This window comes from Phyllobates terribilis, unplaced genomic scaffold, assembly GCF_046119375.1.
Source record: "Phyllobates terribilis strain yellow unplaced genomic scaffold, ASM4611937v1 Scaffold_499__1_contigs__length_1316695, whole genome shotgun sequence".
In the NCBI taxonomy this organism is placed as follows: Eukaryota; Metazoa; Chordata; class Amphibia; order Anura; family Dendrobatidae; genus Phyllobates; species Phyllobates terribilis.
Genome location: NW_027363259.1, coordinates 572,478 through 593,731, shown reverse-complemented (window position 1 = coordinate 593,731; position 21,254 = coordinate 572,478). Strand labels below are relative to the sequence as shown.

General features: G+C 48.1%; 12 non-coding genes across 12 annotated transcripts; all 12 read right to left on the bottom strand.

Annotated features, from left to right (window-relative positions):
• Window positions 1–712: 712 nt before the first annotated feature.
• LOC141230628 (U2 spliceosomal RNA) lies at window positions 713–903 on the bottom strand. The gene has a single exon (XR_012297083.1). It is a non-coding gene; the product is annotated as a U2 spliceosomal RNA (small nuclear RNA).
• Window positions 904–2,018: 1,115 nt separating this feature from the next.
• On the bottom strand, window positions 2,019–2,209 carry LOC141230627 (U2 spliceosomal RNA). Its single transcript, XR_012297082.1, has one exon. It is a non-coding gene; the product is annotated as a U2 spliceosomal RNA (small nuclear RNA).
• Window positions 2,210–3,324: 1,115 nt separating this feature from the next.
• LOC141230465 (U2 spliceosomal RNA) lies at window positions 3,325–3,515 on the bottom strand. The gene has a single exon (XR_012296926.1). It is a non-coding gene; the product is annotated as a U2 spliceosomal RNA (small nuclear RNA).
• Window positions 3,516–4,630: 1,115 nt separating this feature from the next.
• On the bottom strand, window positions 4,631–4,821 carry LOC141230942 (U2 spliceosomal RNA). Its single transcript, XR_012297388.1, has one exon. It is a non-coding gene; the product is annotated as a U2 spliceosomal RNA (small nuclear RNA).
• A 1,118-nt stretch (window positions 4,822–5,939) lies between these two features.
• LOC141230625 (U2 spliceosomal RNA) lies at window positions 5,940–6,130 on the bottom strand. The gene has a single exon (XR_012297080.1). It is a non-coding gene; the product is annotated as a U2 spliceosomal RNA (small nuclear RNA).
• Window positions 6,131–7,245: 1,115 nt separating this feature from the next.
• LOC141230623 (U2 spliceosomal RNA) lies at window positions 7,246–7,436 on the bottom strand. Its single transcript, XR_012297079.1, has one exon. It is a non-coding gene; the product is annotated as a U2 spliceosomal RNA (small nuclear RNA).
• A 1,115-nt stretch (window positions 7,437–8,551) lies between these two features.
• On the bottom strand, window positions 8,552–8,742 carry LOC141230201 (U2 spliceosomal RNA). The gene has a single exon (XR_012296755.1). It is a non-coding gene; the product is annotated as a U2 spliceosomal RNA (small nuclear RNA).
• A 1,115-nt stretch (window positions 8,743–9,857) lies between these two features.
• On the bottom strand, window positions 9,858–10,048 carry LOC141230232 (U2 spliceosomal RNA). Its single transcript, XR_012296785.1, has one exon. It is a non-coding gene; the product is annotated as a U2 spliceosomal RNA (small nuclear RNA).
• A 1,116-nt stretch (window positions 10,049–11,164) lies between these two features.
• On the bottom strand, window positions 11,165–11,355 carry LOC141230231 (U2 spliceosomal RNA). The gene has a single exon (XR_012296784.1). It is a non-coding gene; the product is annotated as a U2 spliceosomal RNA (small nuclear RNA).
• Window positions 11,356–12,470: 1,115 nt separating this feature from the next.
• On the bottom strand, window positions 12,471–12,661 carry LOC141230622 (U2 spliceosomal RNA). Its single transcript, XR_012297078.1, has one exon. It is a non-coding gene; the product is annotated as a U2 spliceosomal RNA (small nuclear RNA).
• Window positions 12,662–13,776: 1,115 nt separating this feature from the next.
• On the bottom strand, window positions 13,777–13,967 carry LOC141230621 (U2 spliceosomal RNA). Its single transcript, XR_012297077.1, has one exon. It is a non-coding gene; the product is annotated as a U2 spliceosomal RNA (small nuclear RNA).
• Window positions 13,968–20,043: 6,076 nt separating this feature from the next.
• Window positions 20,044–20,234, bottom strand: LOC141230212 (U2 spliceosomal RNA). The gene has a single exon (XR_012296766.1). It is a non-coding gene; the product is annotated as a U2 spliceosomal RNA (small nuclear RNA).
• Window positions 20,235–21,254: the final 1,020 nt, after the last annotated feature.

Below are 21,254 nucleotides of genomic sequence, written 5' to 3'. Positions count from 1 at the left end.
CTATTATGACACGCGCAGCCAGCGTTCCATTGCCACATTCCATCTACTGCAGGCAGGACACCTAGCTGGCTGAATGTCGCTGAGAAGCTCACAGAGACCGCCATAAGCAACAGTTTAACAGAATGCCACAGACTAATCAACCAAACTTTTTGGGTTGGGTTCTCTTTTATAGTCTGCAGGCATTAAATGAAAGAAGTCAGTGTTCCAGCAGAAGGAGACAACGTTTCAGAAAAGGCATTGTAGCAAACCAAAAAAGAAATTTTAAGCGCAGCAGAGTAACCAGCGCACATACCTGTTAGCTCAGGTGAGTTTAAAAGGCTGCTGTTGATAACAAGGGCATTTGCTAAATAGATGGTGTGTGTGCAACAATATACTGAAAGGTCAATTATATTGTGCAGCTTATCTCACCACCTGTAGTTATTTAGGTGAAAGCTCCAAAATGCTTGCCTAATATGTCTGTTTATCCAAAAGGAAGTAAAAAGGGAGAGCTAGAAAGATAGCATTGCATCACATTACATGGCAATGCAATGCACAGTTGCTGAAGTTGAACCAAAATGAGCTTGTAATCTGGCTTCTGCAACTTTGAACATGAAAAATCCAATGAGGAGAAGAAAAGCAGAGCCAAAGAGTCCATCCCAAAATCCGACAAACAAGCAAAATGAACAAAAAACATTGAATTCAATTCTTTCTGATTTTAGAAACTGCAGTAAAGAAGGGGTGCACCGGTCCTGGAGATACTGCAATACCAGGTCAATGCGTGGAGTGGACAGAGCAAGCTCTTTTTCCATCTCCCTGTTCTAAAAATCCATTTAATATATGGTCCCCAGATAGGGGACGTATCAGATATTAAACTGATAAGAACAGATACTACACTTGATCTTAGCCAAAAGGCCGAGAAGCGATAACCAGAATTGGTTTCAAACTACGGAGCCACCCAAGGATCCTAAAAAGTCCATTTGTGGAGATGAGCTCCTGGACTCCCGTTAAGAAGACATGTTGTCAACCTCTAGATCCCTTACATGCCTGCACTTTTCGGCTTGCTGCTGCTGCAATCCACGCGTTTTAGATCTGCATAACTCCACCTCTTTAAACACAGCACCTTCACCCCCTGCTGTTCCCACCCGCCTCAACACCGTTGGAAGGGAGGAGAACCAATTAAGGCGGGGGGTGGGGTGGAACGAGCAGCTGTCTACCCTTAGCAGGAGGGCTCCTGATTACATACCTCTCCTGCTGCTGCTGCTGCTGGCTGTCCAGCAGCAGACTGAAGGTGGCTGCTGCTGTGCACAGGTATATAAAGGCTCAGAGCCTATTATGACACGCGCAGCCAGCGTTCCATTGCCACATTCCATCTACTGCAGGCAGGATACCTGGCTGGCTGAATGTCGCTGAGAAGCTCACAGAGACCGCCATAAGCAACAGTTTAACAGAATGCCACAGACTAATCAACCAAACTTTTTGGGTTGGGTTCTCTTTTATAGTCTGCAGGCATTAAATGAAAGAAGTCAGTGTTCCAGCAGAAGGAGACAACGTTTCAGAAAAGGCATTGTAGCAAACCAAAAAAGAAATTTTAAGCGCAGCAGAGTAACCAGCGCACATACCTGTTAGCTCAGGTGAGTTTAAAAGGCTGCTGTTGATAACAAGGGCATTTGCTAAATAGATGGTGTGTGTGCAACAATATACTGAAAGGTCAATTATATTGTGCAGCTTATCTCACCACCTGTAGTTATTTAGGTGAAAGCTCCAAAATGCTTGCCTAATATGTCTGTTTATCCAAAAGGAAGTAAAAAGGGAGAGCTAGAAAGATAGCATTGCATCACATTACATGGCAATGCAATGCACAGTTGCTGAAGTTGAACCAAAATGAGCTTGTAATCTGGCTTCTGCAACTTTGAACATGAAAAATCCAATGAGGAGAAGAAAAGCAGAGCCAAAGAGTCCATCCCAAAATCCGACAAACAAGCAAAATGAACAAAAAACATTGAATTCAATTCTTTCTGATTTTAGAAACTGCATTAAAGAAGGGGTGCACCGGTCCTGGAGATACTGCAATACCAGGTCAATGCGTGGAGTGGACAGAGCAAGCTCTTTTTCCATCTCCCTGTTCTAAAAATCCATTTAATATATGGTCCCCAGATAGGGGACGTATCAGATATTAAACTGATAAGAACAGATACTACACTTGATCTTAGCCAAAAGGCCGAGAAGCGATAACCAGAATTGGTTTCAAACTACGGAGCCACCCAAGGATCCTGAAAAGTCCATTTGTGGAGATGAGCTCCTGGACTCCCGTTAAGAAGACATGTTGTCAACCTCTAGATCCCTTACATGCCTGCACTTTTCGGCTTGCTGCTGCTGCAATCCACGCGTTTTAGATCTGCATAACTCCACCTCTTTAAACACAGCACCTTCACCCCCTGCTGTTCCCACCCGCCTCAACACCGTTGGAAGGGAGGAGAACCAATTAAGGCGGGGGGTGGGGTGGAACGAGCAGCTGTCTACCCTTAGCAGGAGGGCTCCTGATTACATACCTCTCCTGCTGCTGCTGCTGCTGGCTGTCCAGCAGCAGACTGAAGGTGGCTGCTGCTGTGCACAGGTATATAAAGGCTCAGAGCCTATTATGACACGCGCAGCCAGCGTTCCATTGCCACATTCCATCTACTGCAGGCAGGATACCTGGCTGGCTGAATGTCGCTGAGAAGCTCACAGAGACCGCCATAAGCAACAGTTTAACAGAATGCCACAGACTAATCAACCAAACTTTTTGGGTTGGGTTCTCTTTTATAGTCTGCAGGCATTAAATGAAAGAAGTCAGTGTTCCAGCAGAAGGAGACAACGTTTCAGAAAAGGCATTGTAGCAAACCAAAAAAGAAATTTTAAGGGCAGCAGAGTAACCAGCGCACATACCTGTTAGCTCAGGTGAGTTTAAAAGGCTGCTGTTGATAACAAGGGCATTTGCTAAATAGATGGTGTGTGTGCAACAATATACTGAAAGGTCAATTATATTGTGCAGCTTATCTCACCACCTGTAGTTATTTAGGTGAAAGCTCCAAAATGCTTGCCTAATATGTCTGTTTATCCAAAAGGAAGTAAAAAGGGAGAGCTAGAAAGATAGCATTGCATCACATTACATGGCAATGCAATGCACAGTTGCTGAAGTTGAACCAAAATGAGCTTGTAATCTGGCTTCTGCAACTTTGAACATGAAAAATCCAATGAGGAGAAGAAAAGCAGAGCCAAAGAGTCCATCCCAAAATCCGACAAACAAGCAAAATGAACAAAAAACATTGAATTCAATTCTTTCTGATTTTAGAAACTGCATTAAAGAAGGGGTGCACCGGTCCTGGAGATACTGCAATACCAGGTCAATGCGTGGAGTGGACAGAGCAAGCTCTATTTCCATCTCCCTGTTCTAAAAATCCATTTAATATATGGTCCCCAGATAGGGGACGTATCAGATATTAAACTGATAAGAACAGATACTACACTTGATCTTAGCCAAAAGGCCGAGAAGCGATAACCAGAATTGGTTTCAAACTACGGAGCCACCCAAGGATCCTAAAAAGTCCATTTGTGGAGATGAGCTCCTGGACTCCCGTTAAGAAGACATGTTGTCAACCTCTAGATCCCTTACATGCCTGCACTTTTCGGCTTGCTGCTGCTGCAATCCACGCGTTTTAGATCTGCATAACTCCACCTCTTTAAACACAGCACCTTCACCCCCTGCTGTTCCCACCCGCCTCAACACCGTTGGAAGGGAGGAGAACCAATTAAGGCGGGGGGTGGGGTGGAACGAGCAGCTGTCTACCCTTAGCAGGAGGGCTCCTGATTACATACCTCTCCTGCTGCTGCTGCTGCTGGCTGTCCAGCAGCAGACTGAAGGTGGCTGCTGCTGTGCACAGGTATATAAAGGCTCAGAGCCTATTATGACACGCGCAGCCAGCGTTCCATTGCCACATTCCATCTACTGCAGGCAGGATACCTGGCTGGCTGAATGTCGCTGAGAAGCTCACAGAGACCGCCATAAGCAACAGTTTAACAGAATGCCACAGACTAATCAACCAAACTTTTTGGGTTGGGTTCTCTTTTATAGTCTGCAGGCATTAAATGAAAGAAGTCAGTGTTCCAGCAGAAGGAGACAACGTTTCAGAAAAGGCATTGTAGCAAACCAAAAAAGAAATTTTAAGCGCAGCAGAGTAACCAGCGCACATACCTGTTAGCTCAGGTGAGTTTAAAAGGCTGCTGTTGATAACAAGGGCATTTGCTAAATAGATGGTGTGTGTGCAACAATATACTGAAAGGTCAATTATATTGTGCAGCTTATCTCACCACCTGTAGTTATTTAGGTGAAAGCTCCAAAATGCTTGCCTAATATGTCTGTTTATCCAAAAGGAAGTAAAAAGGGAGAGCTAGAAAGATAGCATTGCATCACATTACATGGCAATGCAATGCACAGTTGCTGAAGTTGAACCAAAATGAGCTTGTAATCTGGCTTCTGCAACTTTGAACATGAAAAATCCAATGAGGAGAAGAAAAGCAGAGCCAAAGAGTCCATCCCAAAATCCGACAAACAAGCAAAATGAACAAAAAACATTGAATTCAATTCTTTCTGATTTTAGAAACTGCATTAAAGAAGGGGTGCACCGGTCCTGGAGATACTGCAATACCAGGTCAATGCGTGGAGTGGACAGAGCAAGCTCTTTTTCCATCTCCCTGTTCTAAAAATGCATTTAATATATGGTCCCCAGATAGGGGACGTATCAGATATTAAACTGATAAGAACAGATACTACACTTGATCTTAGCCAAAAGGCCGAGAAGCGATAACCAGAATTGGTTTCAAACTACGGAGCCACCCAAGGATCCTAAAAAGTCCATTTGTGGAGATGAGCTCCTGGACTCCCGTTAAGAAGACATGTTGTCAACCTCTAGATCCCTTACATGCCTGCACTTTTCGGCTTGCTGCTGCTGCTGCAATCCACGCGTTTTAGATCTGCATAACTCCACCTCTTTAAACACAGCACCTTCACCCCCTGCTGTTCCCACCCGCCTCAACACCGTTGGAAGGGAGGAGAACCAATTAAGGCGGGGGGTGGGGTGGAACGAGCAGCTGTCTACCCTTAGCAGGAGGGCTCCTGATTACATACCTCTCCTGCTGCTGCTGCTGCTGGCTGTCCAGCAGCAGACTGAAGGTGGCTGCTGCTGTGCACAGGTATATAAAGGCTCAGAGCCTATTATGACACGCGCAGCCAGCGTTCCATTGCCACATTCCATCTACTGCAGGCAGGATACCTGGCTGGCTGAATGTCGCTGAGAAGCTCACAGAGACCGCCATAAGCAACAGTTTAACAGAATGCCACAGACTAATCAACCAAACTTTTTGGGTTGGGTTCTCTTTTATAGTCTGCAGGCATTAAATGAAAGAAGTCAGTGTTCCAGCAGAAGGAGACAACGTTTCAGAAAAGGCATTGTAGCAAACCAAAAAAGAAATTTTAAGCGCAGCAGAGTAACCAGCGCACATACCTGTTAGCTCAGGTGAGTTTAAAAGGCTGCTGTTGATAACAAGGGCATTTGCTAAATAGATGGTGTGTGTGCAACAATATACTGAAAGGTCAATTATATTGTGCAGCTTATCTCACCACCTGTAGTTATTTAGGTGAAAGCTCCAAAATGCTTGCCTAATATGTCTGTTTATCCAAAAGGAAGTAAAAAGGGAGAGCTAGAAAGATAGCATTGCATCACATTACATGGCAATGCAATGCACAGTTGCTGAAGTTGAACCAAAATGAGCTTGTAATCTGGCTTCTGCAACTTTGAACATGAAAAATCCAATGAGGAGAAGAAAAGCAGAGCCAAAGAGTCCATCCCAAAATCCGACAAACAAGCAAAATGAACAAAAAACATTGAATTCAATTCTTTCTGATTTTAGAAACTGCATTAAAGAAGGGGTGCACCGGTCCTGGAGATACTGCAATACCAGGTCAATGCGTGGAGTGGACAGAGCAAGCTCTTTTTCCATCTCCCTGTTCTAAAAATCCATTTAATATATGGTCCCCAGATAGGGGACGTATCAGATATTAAACTGATAAGAACAGATACTACACTTGATCTTAGCCAAAAGGCCGAGAAGCGATAACCAGAATTGGTTTCAAACTACGGAGCCACCCAAGGATCCTAAAAAGTCCATTTGTGGAGATGAGCTCCTGGACTCCCGTTAAGAAGACATGTTGTCAACCTCTAGATCCCTTACATGCCTGCACTTTTCGGCTTGCTGCTGCTGCAATCCACGCGTTTTAGATCTGCATAACTCCACCTCTTTAAACACAGCACCTTCACCCCCTGCTGTTCCCACCCGCCTCAACACCGTTGGAAGGGAGGAGAACCAATTAAGGCGGGGGGTGGGGTGGAACGAGCAGCTGTCTACCCTTAGCAGGAGGGCTCCTGATTACATACCTCTCCTGCTGCTGCTGCTGCTGGCTGTCCAGCAGCAGACTGAAGGTGGCTGCTGCTGTGCACAGGTATATAAAGGCTCAGAGCCTATTATGACACGCGCAGCCAGCGTTCCATTGCCACATTCCATCTACTGCAGGCAGGATACCTGGCTGGCTGAATGTCGCTGAGAAGCTCACAGAGACCGCCATAAGCAACAGTTTAACAGAATGCCACAGACTAATCAACCAAACTTTTTGGGTTGGGTTCTCTTTTATAGTCTGCAGGCATTAAATGAAAGAAGTCAGTGTTCCAGCAGAAGGAGACAACGTTTCAGAAAAGGCATTGTAGCAAACCAAAAAAGAAATTTTAAGCGCAGCAGAGTAACCAGCGCACATACCTGTTAGCTCAGGTGAGTTTAAAAGGCTGCTGTTGATAACAAGGGCATTTGCTAAATAGATGGTGTGTGTGCAACAATATACTGAAAGGTCAATTATATTGTGCAGCTTATCTCACCACCTGTAGTTATTTAGGTGAAAGCTCCAAAATGCTTGCCTAATATGTCTGTTTATCCAAAAGGAAGTAAAAAGGGAGAGCTAGAAAGATAGCATTGCATCACATTACATGGCAATGCAATGCACAGTTGCTGAAGTTGAACCAAAATGAGCTTGTAATCTGGCTTCTGCAACTTTGAACATGAAAAATCCAATGAGGAGAAGAAAAGCAGAGCCAAAGAGTCCATCCCAAAATCCGACAAACAAGCAAAATGAACAAAAAACATTGAATTCAATTCTTTCTGATTTTAGAAACTGCATTAAAGAAGGGGTGCACCGGTCCTGGAGATACTGCAATACCAGGTCAATGCGTGGAGTGGACAGAGCAAGCTCTTTTTCCATCTCCCTGTTCTAAAAATCCATTTAATATATGGTCCCCAGATAGGGGACGTATCAGATATTAAACTGATAAGAACAGATACTACACTTGATCTTAGCCAAAAGGCCGAGAAGCGATAACCAGAATTGGTTTCAAACTACGGAGCCACCCAAGGATCCTAAAAAGTCCATTTGTGGAGATGAGCTCCTGGACTCCCGTTAAGAAGACATGTTGTCAACCTCTAGATCCCTTACATGCCTGCACTTTTCGGCTTGCTGCTGCTGCAATCCACGCGTTTTAGATCTGCATAACTCCACCTCTTTAAACACAGCACCTTCACCCCCTGCTGTTCCCACCCGCCTCAACACCGTTGGAAGGGAGGAGAACCAATTAAGGCGGGGGGTGGGGTGGAACGAGCAGCTGTCTACCCTTAGCAGGAGGGCTCCTGATTACATACCTCTCCTGCTGCTGCTGCTGCTGGCTGTCCAGCAGCAGACTGAAGGTGGCTGCTGCTGTGCACAGGTATATAAAGGCTCAGAGCCTATTATGACACGCGCAGCCAGCGTTCCATTGCCACATTCCATCTACTGCAGGCAGGATACCTGGCTGGCTGAATGTCGCTGAGAAGCTCACAGAGACCGCCATAAGCAACAGTTTAACAGAATGCCACAGACTAATCAACCAAACTTTTTGGGTTGGGTTCTCTTTTATAGTCTGCAGGCATTAAATGAAAGAAGTCAGTGTTCCAGCAGAAGGAGACAACGTTTCAGAAAAGGCATTGTAGCAAACCAAAAAAGAAATTTTAAGCGCAGCAGAGTAACCAGCGCACATACCTGTTAGCTCAGGTGAGTTTAAAAGGCTGCTGTTGATAACAAGGGCATTTGCTAAATAGATGGTGTGTGTGCAACAATATACTGAAAGGTCAATTATATTGTGCAGCTTATCTCACCACCTGTAGTTATTTAGGTGAAAGCTCCAAAATGCTTGCCTAATATGTCTGTTTATCCAAAAGGAAGTAAAAAGGGAGAGCTAGAAAGATAGCATTGCATCACATTACATGGCAATGCAATGCACAGTTGCTGAAGTTGAACCAAAATGAGCTTGTAATCTGGCTTCTGCAACTTTGAACATGAAAAATCCAATGAGGAGAAGAAAAGCAGAGCCAAAGAGTCCATCCCAAAATCCGACAAACAAGCAAAATGAACAAAAAACATTGAATTCAATTCTTTCTGATTTTAGAAACTGCATTAAAGAAGGGGTGCACCGGTCCTGGAGATACTGCAATACCAGGTCAATGCGTGGAGTGGACAGAGCAAGCTCTTTTTCCATCTCCCTGTTCTAAAAATCCATTTAATATATGGTCCCCAGATAGGGGACGTATCAGATATTAAACTGATAAGATCAGATACTACACTTGATCTTAGCCAAAAGGCCGAGAAGCGATAACCAGAATTGGTTTCAAACTACGGAGCCACCCAAGGATCCTAAAAAGTCCATTTGTGGAGATGAGCTCCTGGACTCCCGTTAAGAAGACATGTTGTCAACCTCTAGATCCCTTACATGCCTGCACTTTTCGGCTTGCTGCTGCTGCAATCCACGCGTTTTAGATCTGCATAACTCCACCTCTTTAAACACAGCACCTTCACCCCCTGCTGTTCCCACCCGCCTCAACACCGTTGGAAGGGAGGAGAACCAATTAAGGCGGGGGGTGGGGTGGAACGAGCAGCTGTCTACCCTTAGCAGGAGGGCTCCTGATTACATACCTCTCCTGCTGCTGCTGCTGCTGGCTGTCCAGCAGCAGACTGAAGGTGGCTGCTTCTGTGCACAGGTATATAAAGGCTCAGAGCCTATTATGACACGCGCAGCCAGCGTTCCATTGCCACATTCCATCTACTGCAGGCAGGATACCTGGCTGGCTGAATGTCGCTGAGAAGCTCACAGAGACAGCCATAAGCAACAGTTTAACAGAATGCCACAGACTAATCAACCAAACTTTTTGGGTTGGGTTCTCTTTTATAGTCTGCAGGCATTAAATGAAAGAAGTCAGTGTTCCAGCAGAAGGAGACAACGTTTCAGAAAAGGCATTGTAGCAAACCAAAAAAGAAATTTTAAGCGCAGCAGAGTAACCAGCGCACATACCTGTTAGCTCAGGTGAGTTTAAAAGGCTGCTGTTGATAACAAGGGCATTTGCTAAATAGATGGTGTGTGTGCAACAATATACTGAAAGGTCAATTATATTGTGCAGCTTATCTCACCACCTGTAGTTATTTAGGTGAAAGCTCCAAAATGCTTGCCTAATATGTCTGTTAATCCAAAAGGAAGTAAAAAGGGAGAGCTAGAAAGATAGCATTGCATCACATTACATGGCAATGCAATGCACAGTTGCTGAAGTTGAACCAAAATGAGCTTGTAATCTGGCTTCTGCAACTTTGAACATGAAAAATCCAATGAGGAGAAGAAAAGCAGAGCCAAAGAGTCCATCCCAAAATCCGACAAACAAGCAAAATGAACAAAAAACATTGAATTCAATTCTTTCTGATTTTAGAAACTGCATTAAAGAAGGGGTGCACCGGTCCTGGAGATACTGCAATACCAGGTCAATGCGTGGAGTGGACAGAGCAAGCTCTTTTTCCATCTCCCTGTTCTAAAAATCCATTTAATATATGGTCCCCAGATAGGGGACGTATCAGATATTAAACTGATAAGAACAGATACTACACTTGATCTTAGCAAAAAGGCCGAGAAGCGATAACCAGAATTGGTTTCAAACTACGGAGCCACCCAAGGATCCTAAAAAGTCCATTTGTGGAGATGAGCTCCTGGACTCCCGTTAAGAAGACATGTTGTCAACCTCTAGATCCCTTACATGCCTGCACTTTTCGGCTTGCTGCTGCTGCAATCCACGCATTTTAGATCTGCATAACTCCACCTCTTTAAACACAGCACCTTCACCCCCTGCTGTTCCCACCCGCCTCAACACCGTTGGAAGGGAGGAGAACCAATTAAGGCGGGGGGTGGGGTGGAACGAGCAGCTGTCTACCCTTAGCAGGAGGGCTCCTGATTACATACCTCTCCTGCTGCTGCTGCTGCTGGCTGTCCAGCAGCAGACTGAAGGTGGCTGCTGCTGTGCACAGGTATATAAAGGCTCAGAGCCTATTATGACACGCGCAGCCAGCGTTCCATTGCCACATTCCATCTACTGCAGGCAGGATACCTGGCTGGCTGAATGTCGCTGAGAAGCTCACAGAGACCGCCATAAGCAACAGTTTAACAGAATGCCACAGACTAATCAACCAAACCTTTTTGGGTTGGGTTCTCTTTTATAGTCTGCAAGCATTAAATGAAAGAAGTCAGTGTTCCAGCAGAAGGAGACAACGTTTCAGAAAAGGCATTGTAGCAAACCAAAAAAGAAATTTTAAGCGCAGCAGAGTAACCAGCGCACATACCTGTTAGCTCAGGTGAGTTTAAAAGGCTGCTGTTGATAACAAGGGCATTTGCTAAATAGATGGTGTGTGTGCAACAATATACTGAAAGGTCAATTATATTGTGCAGCTTATCTCACCACCTGTAGTTATTTAGGTGAAAGCTCCAAAATGCTTGCCTAATATGTCTGTTTATCCAAAAGGAAGTAAAAAGGGAGAGCTAGAAAGATAGCATTGCATCACATTACATGGCAATGCAATGCACAGTTGCTGAAGTTGAACCAAAATGAGCTTGTAATCTGGCTTCTGCAACTTTGAACATGAAAAATCCAATGAGGAGAAGAAAAGCAAAGCCAAAGAGTCCATCCCAAAATCCGACAAACAAGCAAAATGAACAAAAAACATTGAATTCAATTCTTTCTGATTTTAGAAACTGCATTAAAGAAGGGGTGCACCGGTCCTGGAGATACTGCAATACCAGGTCAATGCGTGGAGTGGACAGAGCAAGCTCTTTTTCCATCTCCCTGTTCTAAAAATCCATTTAATATATGGTCCCCAGATAGGGGACGTATCAGATATTAAACTGATAAGAACAGATACTACACTTGATCTTAGCAAAAAGGCCGAGAAGCGATAACCAGAATTGGTTTCAAACTACGGAGCCACCCAAGGATCCTAAAAAGTCCATTTGTGGAGATGAGCTCCTGGACTCCCGTTAAGAAGACATGTTGTCAACCTCTAGATCCCTTACATGCCTGCACTTTTCGGCTTGCTGCTGCTGCAATCCACGCATTTTAGATCTGCATAACTCCACCTCTTTAAACACAGCACCTTCACCCCCTGCTGTTCCCACCCGCCTCAACACCGTTGGAAGGGAGGAGAACCAATTAAGGCGGGGGGTGGGGTGGAACGAGCAGCTGTCTACCCTTAGCAGGAGGGCTCCTGATTACATACCTCTCCTGCTGCTGCTGCTGCTGGCTGTCCAGCAGCAGACTGAAGGTGGCTGCTGCTGTGCACAGGTATATAAAGGCTCAGAGCCTATTATGACACGCGCAGCCAGCGTTCCATTGCCACATTCCATCTACTGCAGGCAGGATACCTGGCTGGCTGAATGTCGCTGAGAAGCTCACAGAGACCGCCATAAGCAACAGTTTAACAGAATGCCACAGACTAATCAACCAAACTTTTTGGGTTGGGTTCTCTTTTATAGTCTGCAGGCATTAAATGAAAGAAGTCAGTGTTCCAGCAGAAGGAGACAACGTTTCAGAAAAGGCATTGTAGCAAACCAAAAAAGAAATTTTAAGCGCAGCAGAGTAACCAGCGCACATACCTGTTAGCTCAGGTGAGTTTAAAAGGCTGCTGTTGATAACAAGGGCATTTGCTAAATAGATGGTGTGTGTGCAACAATATACTGAAAGGTCAATTATATTGTGCAGCTTATCTCACCACCTGTAGTTATTTAGGTGAAAGCTCCAAAATGCTTGCCTAATATGTCTGTTTATCCAAAAGGAAGTAAAAAGGGAGAGCTAGAAAGATAGCATTGCATCACATTACATGGCAATGCAATGCACAGTTGCTGAAGTTGAACCAAAATGAGCTTGTAATCTGGCTTCTGCAACTTTGAACATGAAAAATCCAATGAGGAGAAGAAAAGCAGAGCCAAAGAGTCCATCCCAAAATCCGACAAACAAGCAAAATGAACAAAAAACATTGAATTCAATTCTTTCTGATTTTATAAACTGCATTAAAGAAGGGGTGCACCGGTCCTGGAGATACTGCAATACCAGGTCAATGCGTGGAGTGGACAGAGCAAGCTCTTTTTCCATCTCCCTGTTCTAAAAATCCATTTAATATATGGTCCCCAGATAGGGGACGTATCAGATATTAAACTGATAAGAACAGATACTACACTTGATCTTAGCCAAAAGGCCGAGAAGCGATAACCAGAATTGGTTTCAAACTACGGAGCCACCCAAGGATCCTGAAAAGTCCATTTGTGGAGATGAGCTCCTGGACTCCCGTTAAGAAGACATGTTGTCAACCTCTAGATCCCTTACATGCCTGCACTTTTCGGCTTGCTGCTGCTGCAATCCACGCGTTTTAGATCTGCATAACTCCACCTCTTTAAACACAGCACCTTCACCCCCTGCTGTTCCCACCCGCCTCAACACCGTTGGAAGGGAGGAGAACCAATTAAGGCGGGGGGTGGGGTGGAACGAGCAGCTGTCTACCCTTAGCAGGAGGGCTCCTGATTACATACCTCTCCTGCTGCTGCTGCTGCTGGCTGTCCAGCAGCAGACTGAAGGTGGCTGCTGCTGTGCACAGGTATATAAAGGCTCAGAGCCTATTATGACACGCGCAGCCAGCGTTCCATTGCCACATTCCATCTACTGCAGGCAGGATACCTGGCTGGCTGAATGTCTCTGAGAAGCTCACAGAGACCGCCATAAGCAACAGTTTAACAGAATGCCACAGACTAATCAACCAAACTTTTTGGGTTGGGTTCTCTTTTATAGTCTGCAGGCATTAAATGAAAGAAGTCAGTGTTCCAGCAGAAGGAGACAACGTTTCAGAAAAGGCATTGTAGCAAACCAAAAAAGAAATTTTAAGCGGAGCAGAGTAACCAGCGCACATACCTGTTAGCTCAGGTGAGTTTAAAAGGCTGCTGTTGATAACAAGGGCATTTGCTAAATAGATGGTGTGTGTGCAACAATATACTGAAAGGTCAATTATATTGTGCAGCTTATCTCACCACCTGTAGTTATTTAGGTGAAAGCTCCAAAATGCTTGCCTAATATGTCTGTTTATCCAAAAGGAAGTAAAAAGGGAGAGCTAGAAAGATAGCATTGCATCACATTACATGGCAATGCAATGCACAGTTGATGAAGTTGAACCAAAATGAGCTTGTAATCTGGCTTCTGCAACTTTGAACATGAAAAATCCAATGAGGAGAAGAAAAGCAAAGCCAAAGAGTCCATCCCAAAATCCGACAAACAAGCAAAATGAACAAAAAACATTGAATTCAATTCTTTCTGATTTTAGAAACTGCATTAAAGAAGGGGTGCACCGGTCCTGGAGATACTGCAATACCAGGTCAATGCGTGGAGTGGACAGAGCAAGCTCTTTTTCCATCTCCCTGTTCTAAAAATCCATTTAATATATGGTCCCCAGATAGGGGACGTATCAGATATTAAACTGATAAGAACAGATACTACACTTGATCTTAGCCAAAAGGCCGAGAAGCGATAACCAGAATTGGTTTCAAACTACGGAGCCACCCAAGGATCCTGAAAAGTCCATTTGTGGAGATGAGCTCCTGGACTCCCGTTAAGAAGACATGTTGTCAACCTCTAGATCCCTTACATGCCTGCACTTTTCGGCTTGCTGCTGCTGCAATCCACGCGTTTTAGATCTGCATAACTCCACCTCTTTAAACACAGCACCTTCACCCCCTGCTGTTCCCACCCGCCTCAACACCGTTGGAAGGGAGGAGAACCAATTAAGGCGGGGGGTGGGGTGGAACGAGCAGCTGTCTACCCTTAGCAGGAGGGCTCCTGATTACATACCTCTCCTGCTGCTGCTGCTGCTGGCTGTCCAGCAGCAGACTGAAGGTGGCTACTGCTGTGCACAGGTATATAAAGGCTCAGAGCCTATTATGACACGCGCAGCCAGCGTTCCATTGCCACATTCCATCTACTGCAGGCAGGATACCTGGCTGGCTGAATGTCGCTGAGAAGCTCACAGAGACCGCCATAAGCAACAGTTTAACAGAATGCCACAGACTAATCAACCAAACTTTTTGGGTTGGGTTCTCTTTTATAGTCTGCAGGCATTAAATGAAAGAAGTCAGTGTTCCAGCAGAAGGAGACAATGTCGCGCCCCCTGGGACATATTCCTTTTTGAGGGGAATACCCGGCACCGGATCAGATGGGGGGTTGTAGTCTCCGAGCGGCTGTGACCCGGTCCCGTGCCCAGGGCGTCAAGCTCAGGGTTATGTGGCAGTCTTTACTGATGTTATTAAAGTTCGTTGTGTCGACTACGCCACCCGTTGTGATGCGGTCACTGTGCCCGCCGCTGCAGCAGGGTCCGCTGAGGCTGATGGTGGATGCGCAGCTTGGTGGGATAACCCCCAACGGGAGGGGTATAGCCTCAGAGGGGACAGGCGCAGAGGATGGGGGTTGTGGTGGTGCGGTGCAGCCGGTAATGATGACAGACTCGGGTAGTGCAGTTAAGGGTCTTTACTTACTGCAGATGTTCCTGGTCACTCTAGCTCCAAGTGACCTCCCGAGCCGTGCTGCGTCCACCAGGTCCTGGATCCGGCCAACCCCCAAACAAGTCCGGAGCGTGGCCCTGAGCTCTCCCTCTGTCCTTCCTTCAGCCGTCCCCACCAGTGATTCACCTAAATCCAGCTCCCTCGGGCCTTCTGTTGGGCAACCTTTGGCCTCAGGTTCCCTGACCCTCCATGTGGTGTGCCTTCAGGGTGAATGTAGTGGGTGACCGTGACAGACTCTGCCCACGGTCTCCGGTCTCTGGCTGGGGAATGTCTTTACCCCCACCAGCTTGGGTTCCGGTACCCTTCTGCTGACTCCTCACCCGGTGTTCTTATTTGGGTTCTTGGGTCCCTTCTTTGTCCCCCTCTGGGTCTCCTTCTTTACTCCACTCTCTCTCCAGGGCTGTTGTTTCTTTCTCTCTCTCTTTCTGCAGGCTTGTCCTCTGCATCTGACTTACTCTCTGCGTCTGACCCTGATCCTAGTTGGTGCCCTCCTTATATATCCCTCTATGTGTGAGCTCAGGTGACCAGCACCCAATGAGCTCCTATCACTACCCAGACTGCTCCCCCTATCTGCCCCTACACTACATGGGATGTTCCTCCCCCCTCCCACTCCAGCCAGGAACAGGCTCGGTCGCACCTGCACATTTCTAAGTGGGAGTGCCGTCGGCCTGCTCCTCTGGAATGGGATGTATGTAGTGCATGCAGTCTATCTGAGCTCAGTTCCACACTCCTTCCTTACCCGGGAGTGGAATATCACACCTCTGGGTTGAGGTGCAATACCCCTGTAGCAGCCGAATCCTCAGGGTGCTACATTCCCCCCTGGTAAACCACAGCACGTCCTCGGGCTGCCAAGACAAAAACACCAAAACATACAAATTTTTATAAACATATAAAACATTATATAAAACAGTAGATATATTTATATAAATAACATTCTCGTCGTCTCTTTCTTTCTTCCTCCTCTGGTCACCGTGCAACTCGTGACCAGGTAAAGTGCGACAGTCTTTTGAAAAGCAGTTCCTTATAAAACCAGTAGGGGGCGCCTTAGGAAGCGCAACTATTTACAGGAAAATTTGGCCGTTCTCAGTCCCCGGCCAGGTAAGGTAAAGGGATGGCTGCTCACAGTCCTCAGCCTGGTTTGGGTAAGGGACACACAGATTAAACTGTTCACTGGTCCCAACGGGGACTATACTTCAAAGCAGCCACGGTTACTTGTGTACCCCGACGGGTAACTATATACAGTTTTTCTTTACTACTGTTCTTAATCGTAGTACCTCCTAGCCTTGAACCCGTCCGGGTCTTCTGGCTCTTCCTCCCTACACCGCAGCTCCTCCTCTGTCAGGCGATGCACGTGGAGGGCGTAAGGTCCCTTGGCACACTTGTGCCGGGTGAACGTTACCTCGTCACCGACGTAGAGGTCACGGCCTTTGTGACCCTCTGGCAGGTGAGACTCGACATCCCGTCGGGTAACGAAGACGTCACCCATGGTGTTCTGGTCCTTTATGAAGCCCCACCCATGCTGCGCATTAAACTTTATTACCGTCCCGATGGTACGGGGACGATCTGCTGCACGGGGGTCCCTTCTGGTCCGGCTCTTTTGCTCCGCGCTGCGGGTCCGGGCCCATTGCTCTCTGGCCCGCCTCTCCTCCCGCTCTCTCTTGAACTCTGCCAGCTGTTGACGGCAACACTCGGTACGCTCTGCTGCAGCTGCCCGAGTCTCTCCGGTGAACCCCATCAAATCTTCTCCCGTGGGGTCCCACACGAACTGGGCTTCCTCGAGTGGAGGCGAGACCCGAGTCACGGGCTTTGGAGCCGGGATCAGGGGCTCACACAAGGGCCCTAGTCTTTGCTGCCGCTCTAGCTCAGGGTACCCTTCGGGCCAGATGAAGGGCCGCCCGTCCGGCCATGTGAGCTGGCCGAAGAGGTCCTCCCCCAGGTGTGGCACCCTTGGTATTGCGGGCGCGGGCGCGGTGGTGATGGCGCCCGGGCTGCCCAGGCCTTGCGGCCAGGCCTGGGGCACCTGGAAGGTGAAGGGCACCGTAAGGACGGCGGCGCCCTGGGTTACCTGGCCTTGCGACCAGGCCGGAGGCTCCGCGGAGGTAGATGGCTCTGCTTTGGATGCGGCGCCCGGAAACGCTAGGCCCTGTGACCAGGCCGGAGGCTCTTCTTCCTGCGCCACGCTCCGGGTCACGACGCGTGACGTCACTGGGGTCGCGTCGGCGGCTTCCGGTCGTGGCCTAGTCGGTGGCGGTGTCATGGCGGTCTCGGGTACGGCAGGGGGACTTTCGGGCTCTGCGACGGGGAGCTGGGGCAGGTGGGTGGTCTTCCGGTATGGGGTATAGGCGTCCCCCTTACCTGCTGCCATACGTCTCGCTCCCTCTTCTGCGCCGTCTCCGGCCTTGGGTCCTCCCGCGTCATCCGCAGAGGTAGTCGGTGTCTTCTTCCAAGGGAGCGGGTTCCGTGGACGGATTCCAGCTTGCTGGGCCATCTCCCGGCCCCACTCCGCCAGGATCTCCCTCTGCACTCGGGCCATCCTTCCCGCGAGGCCCTCCAGGGCACTCCGCGCGCACTCCCGATCTCGGGGAAGCTGCGCCAGGATCTCCGCTAAGCCTAGCGGGGTTGTTGACTCCAGCAGGCTCCTGACCATCGGGTCGGTGCTGCTCTGCTCTGCTTCCGGCAGGCTCCTGGCCAGCGGGCCGGTGCTGCTCTGCTCTCCTCCTTCTTCCTTCTGCAGGCTCCTGGCCAGCGGGCCGGTGCTGCTCTGCTGCCGCTCCATTCCCGGGTCTACTCTTCCTCTCCTCGACTCCGGGTGCTCTCGCTCTGGACACCTTGCCTCCGGGTGCGCTCGTTCTAGACTCCTCCAAGCGACACCCATCTTTTCTCTTTTCTTTCGTCTCCTCTCACTTCGAGGGCGGTCCCGGGGCAACTCGGTGACTGTCAGCTCCAGGGGGAGTTCTTTCACGCTGACAGACACCTCCAGCATCACAGTCTCTGTTGGTGGGGGCGGTTTCCACTTTTGGCGCCATTTTCTGTCCTGGCCCACGATGGGAGGTGGCCTCTTGCCCTCCTTTGGCACGCCCATAATGGCGTCCGCTGCTCTTCCAAGGCGGGAAATCTGCGGTTTTGGCGGGAATCGCTTCCCAGTGGCGGGAAACTCTGCAGATGGCGGGAACAAGCTGGAAATGGCGGACAATCGGCGGGAAACGACTGGTGATGGAGTCCGATGGCGTGGACCCTCCGGAACCGGCAGGAGTCTTCTTTCTGAGGTAAACTTGCACTTTTCTTCAGGCACGCAGTACCCGGGTGTTGCGGGCACGTAATCCTGCCGACTACGCCAAAGTTGTCGCGCCCCCTGGGACATATTCCTTTTTGAGGGGAATACCCGGCACCGGATCAGATGGGGGGTTGTAGTGTCCGAGCGGCTGTGACCCGGTCCCGTGCCCAGGGCGTCAAGCTCAGGGTTATGTGGCAGTCTTTACTGATGTTATTAAAGTTCGTTGTGTCGACTACGCCACCCGTTGTGATGCGGTCACTGTGCCCGCCGCTGCAGCAGGGTCCGCTGAGGCTGATGGTGGATGCGCAGCTTGGTGGGATAACCCCCAACGGGAGGGGTATAGCCTCAGAGGGGACAGGCGCAGAGGATGGGGGTTGTGGTGGTGCGGTGCAGCCGGTAATGATGACAGACTCGGGTAGTGCAGTTAAGGGTCTTTACTTACTGCAGATGTTCCTGGTCACTCTAGCTCCAAGTGACCTCCCGAGCCGTGCTGCGTCCACCAGGTCCTGGATCCGGCCAACCCCCAAACAAGTCCGGAGCGTGGCCCTGAGCTCTCCCTCTGTCCTTCCTTCAGCCGTCCCCACCAGTGATTCACCTAAATCCAGCTCCCTCGGGCCTTCTGTTGGGCAACCTTTGGCCTCAGGTTCCCTGACCCTCCATGTGGTGTGCCTTCAGGGTGAATGTAGTGGGTGACCGTGACAGACTCTGCCCACGGTCTCCGGTCTCTGGCTGGGGAATGTCTTTACCCCCACCAGCTTGGGTTCCGGTACCCTTCTGCTGACTCCTCACCCGGTGTTCTTATTTGGGTTCTTGGGTCCCTTCTTTGTCCCCCTCTGGGTCTCCTTCTTTACTCCACTCTCTCTCCAGGGCTGTTGTTTCTTTCTCTCTCTCTTTCTGCAGGCTTGTCCTCTGCATCTGACTTACTCTCTGCGTCTGACCCTGATCCTAGTTGGTGCCCTCCTTATATATCCCTCTATGTGTGAGCTCAGGTGACCAGCACCCAATGAGCTCCTATCACTACCCAGACTGCTCCCCCTATCTGCCCCTACACTACATGGGATGTTCCTCCCCCCTCCCACTCCAGCCAGGAACAGGCTCGGTCGCACCTGCACATTTCTAAGTGGGAGTGCCGTCGGCCTGCTCCTCTGGAATGGGATGTATGTAGTGCATGCAGTCTATCTGAGCTCAGTTCCACACTCCTTCCTTACCCGGGAGTGGAATATCACACCTCTGGGTTGAGGTGCAATACCCCTGTAGCAGCCGAATCCTCAGGGTGCTACAACAACGTTTCAGAAAAGGCATTGTAGCAAACCAAAAAAGAAATTTTAAGCGCAGCAGAGTAACCAGCGCACATACCTGTTAGCTCAGGTGAGTTTAAAAGGCTGCTGTTGATAACAAGGGCATTTGCTAAATAGATGGTGTGTGTGCAACAATATACTGAAAGGTCAATTATATTGTGCAGCTTATCTCACCACCTGTAGTTATTTAGGTGAAAGCTCCAAAATGCTTGCCTAATATGTCTGTTTATCCAAAAGGAAGTAAAAAGGGAGAGCTAGAAAGATAGCATTGCATCACATTACATGGCAATGCAATGCACAGTTGATGAAGTTGAACCAAAATGAGCTTGTAATCTGGCTTCTGCAACTTTGAACATGAAAAATCCAATGAGGAGAAGAAAAGCAAAGCCAAAGAGTCCATCCCAAAATCCGACAAACAAGCAAAATGAACAAAAAACATTGAATTCAATTCTTTCTGATTTTAGAAACTGCATTAAAGAAGGGGTGCACCGGTCCTGGAGATACTGCAATACCAGGTCAATGCGTGGAGTGGACAGAGCAAGCTCTTTTTCCATCTCCCTGTTCTAAAAATCCATTTAATATATGGTCCCCAGATAGGGGACGTATCAGATATTAAACTGGTAAGAACAGATACTACACTTGATCTTAGCCAAAAGGCCGAGAAGCGATAACCAGAATTGGTTTCAAACTACGGAGCCACCCAAGGATCCTGAAAAGTCCATTTGTGGAGATGAGCTCCTGGACTCCCGTTAAGAAGACATGTTGTCAACCTCTAGATCCCTTACATGCCTGCACTTTTCGGCTTGCTGCTGCTGCAATCCACGCGTTTTAGATCTGCATAACTCCACCTCTTTAAACACAGCACCTTCACCCCCTGCTGTTCCCACCCGCCTCAACACCGTTGGAAGGGAGGAGAACCAATTAAGGCGGGGGGTGGGGTGGAACGAGCAGCTGTCTACCCTTAGCAGGAGGGCTCCTGATTACATACCTCTCCTGCTGCTGCTGCTGCTGGCTGTCCAGCAGCAGACTGAAGGTGGCTACTGCTGTGCACAGGTATATAAAGGCTCAGAGCCTATTATGACACGCGCAGCCAGCGTTCCATTGCCACATTCCATCTACTGCAGGCAGGATACCTGGCTGGCTGAATGTCGCTGAGAAGCTCACAGAGACCGCCATAAGCAACAGTTTAACAGAATGCCACAGACTAATCAACCAAACTTTTTGGGTTGGGTTCTCTTTTATAGTCTGCAGGCATTAAATGAAAGAAGTCAGTGTTCCAGCAGAAGGAGACAACGTTTCAGAAAAGGCATTGTAGCAAACCAAAAAATAAATTTTAAGCGCAGCAGAGTAACCAGCGCACATACCTGTTAGCTCAGGTGAGTTTAAAAGGCTGCTGTTGATAACAAGGGCATTTGCTAAATAGATGGTGTGTGTGCAACAATATACTGAAAGGTCAATTATATTGTGCAGCTTATCTCACCACCTGTAGTTATTTAGGTGAAAGCTCCAAAATGCTTGCCTAATATGTCTGTTTATCCAAAAGGAAGTAAAAAGGGAGAGCTAGAAAGATAGCATTGCATCACATTACATGGCAATGCAATGCACAGTTGCTGAAGTTGAACCAAAATGAGCTTGAAATCTGGCTTCTGCAACTTTGAACATGAAAAATCCAATGAGGAGAAGAAAAGC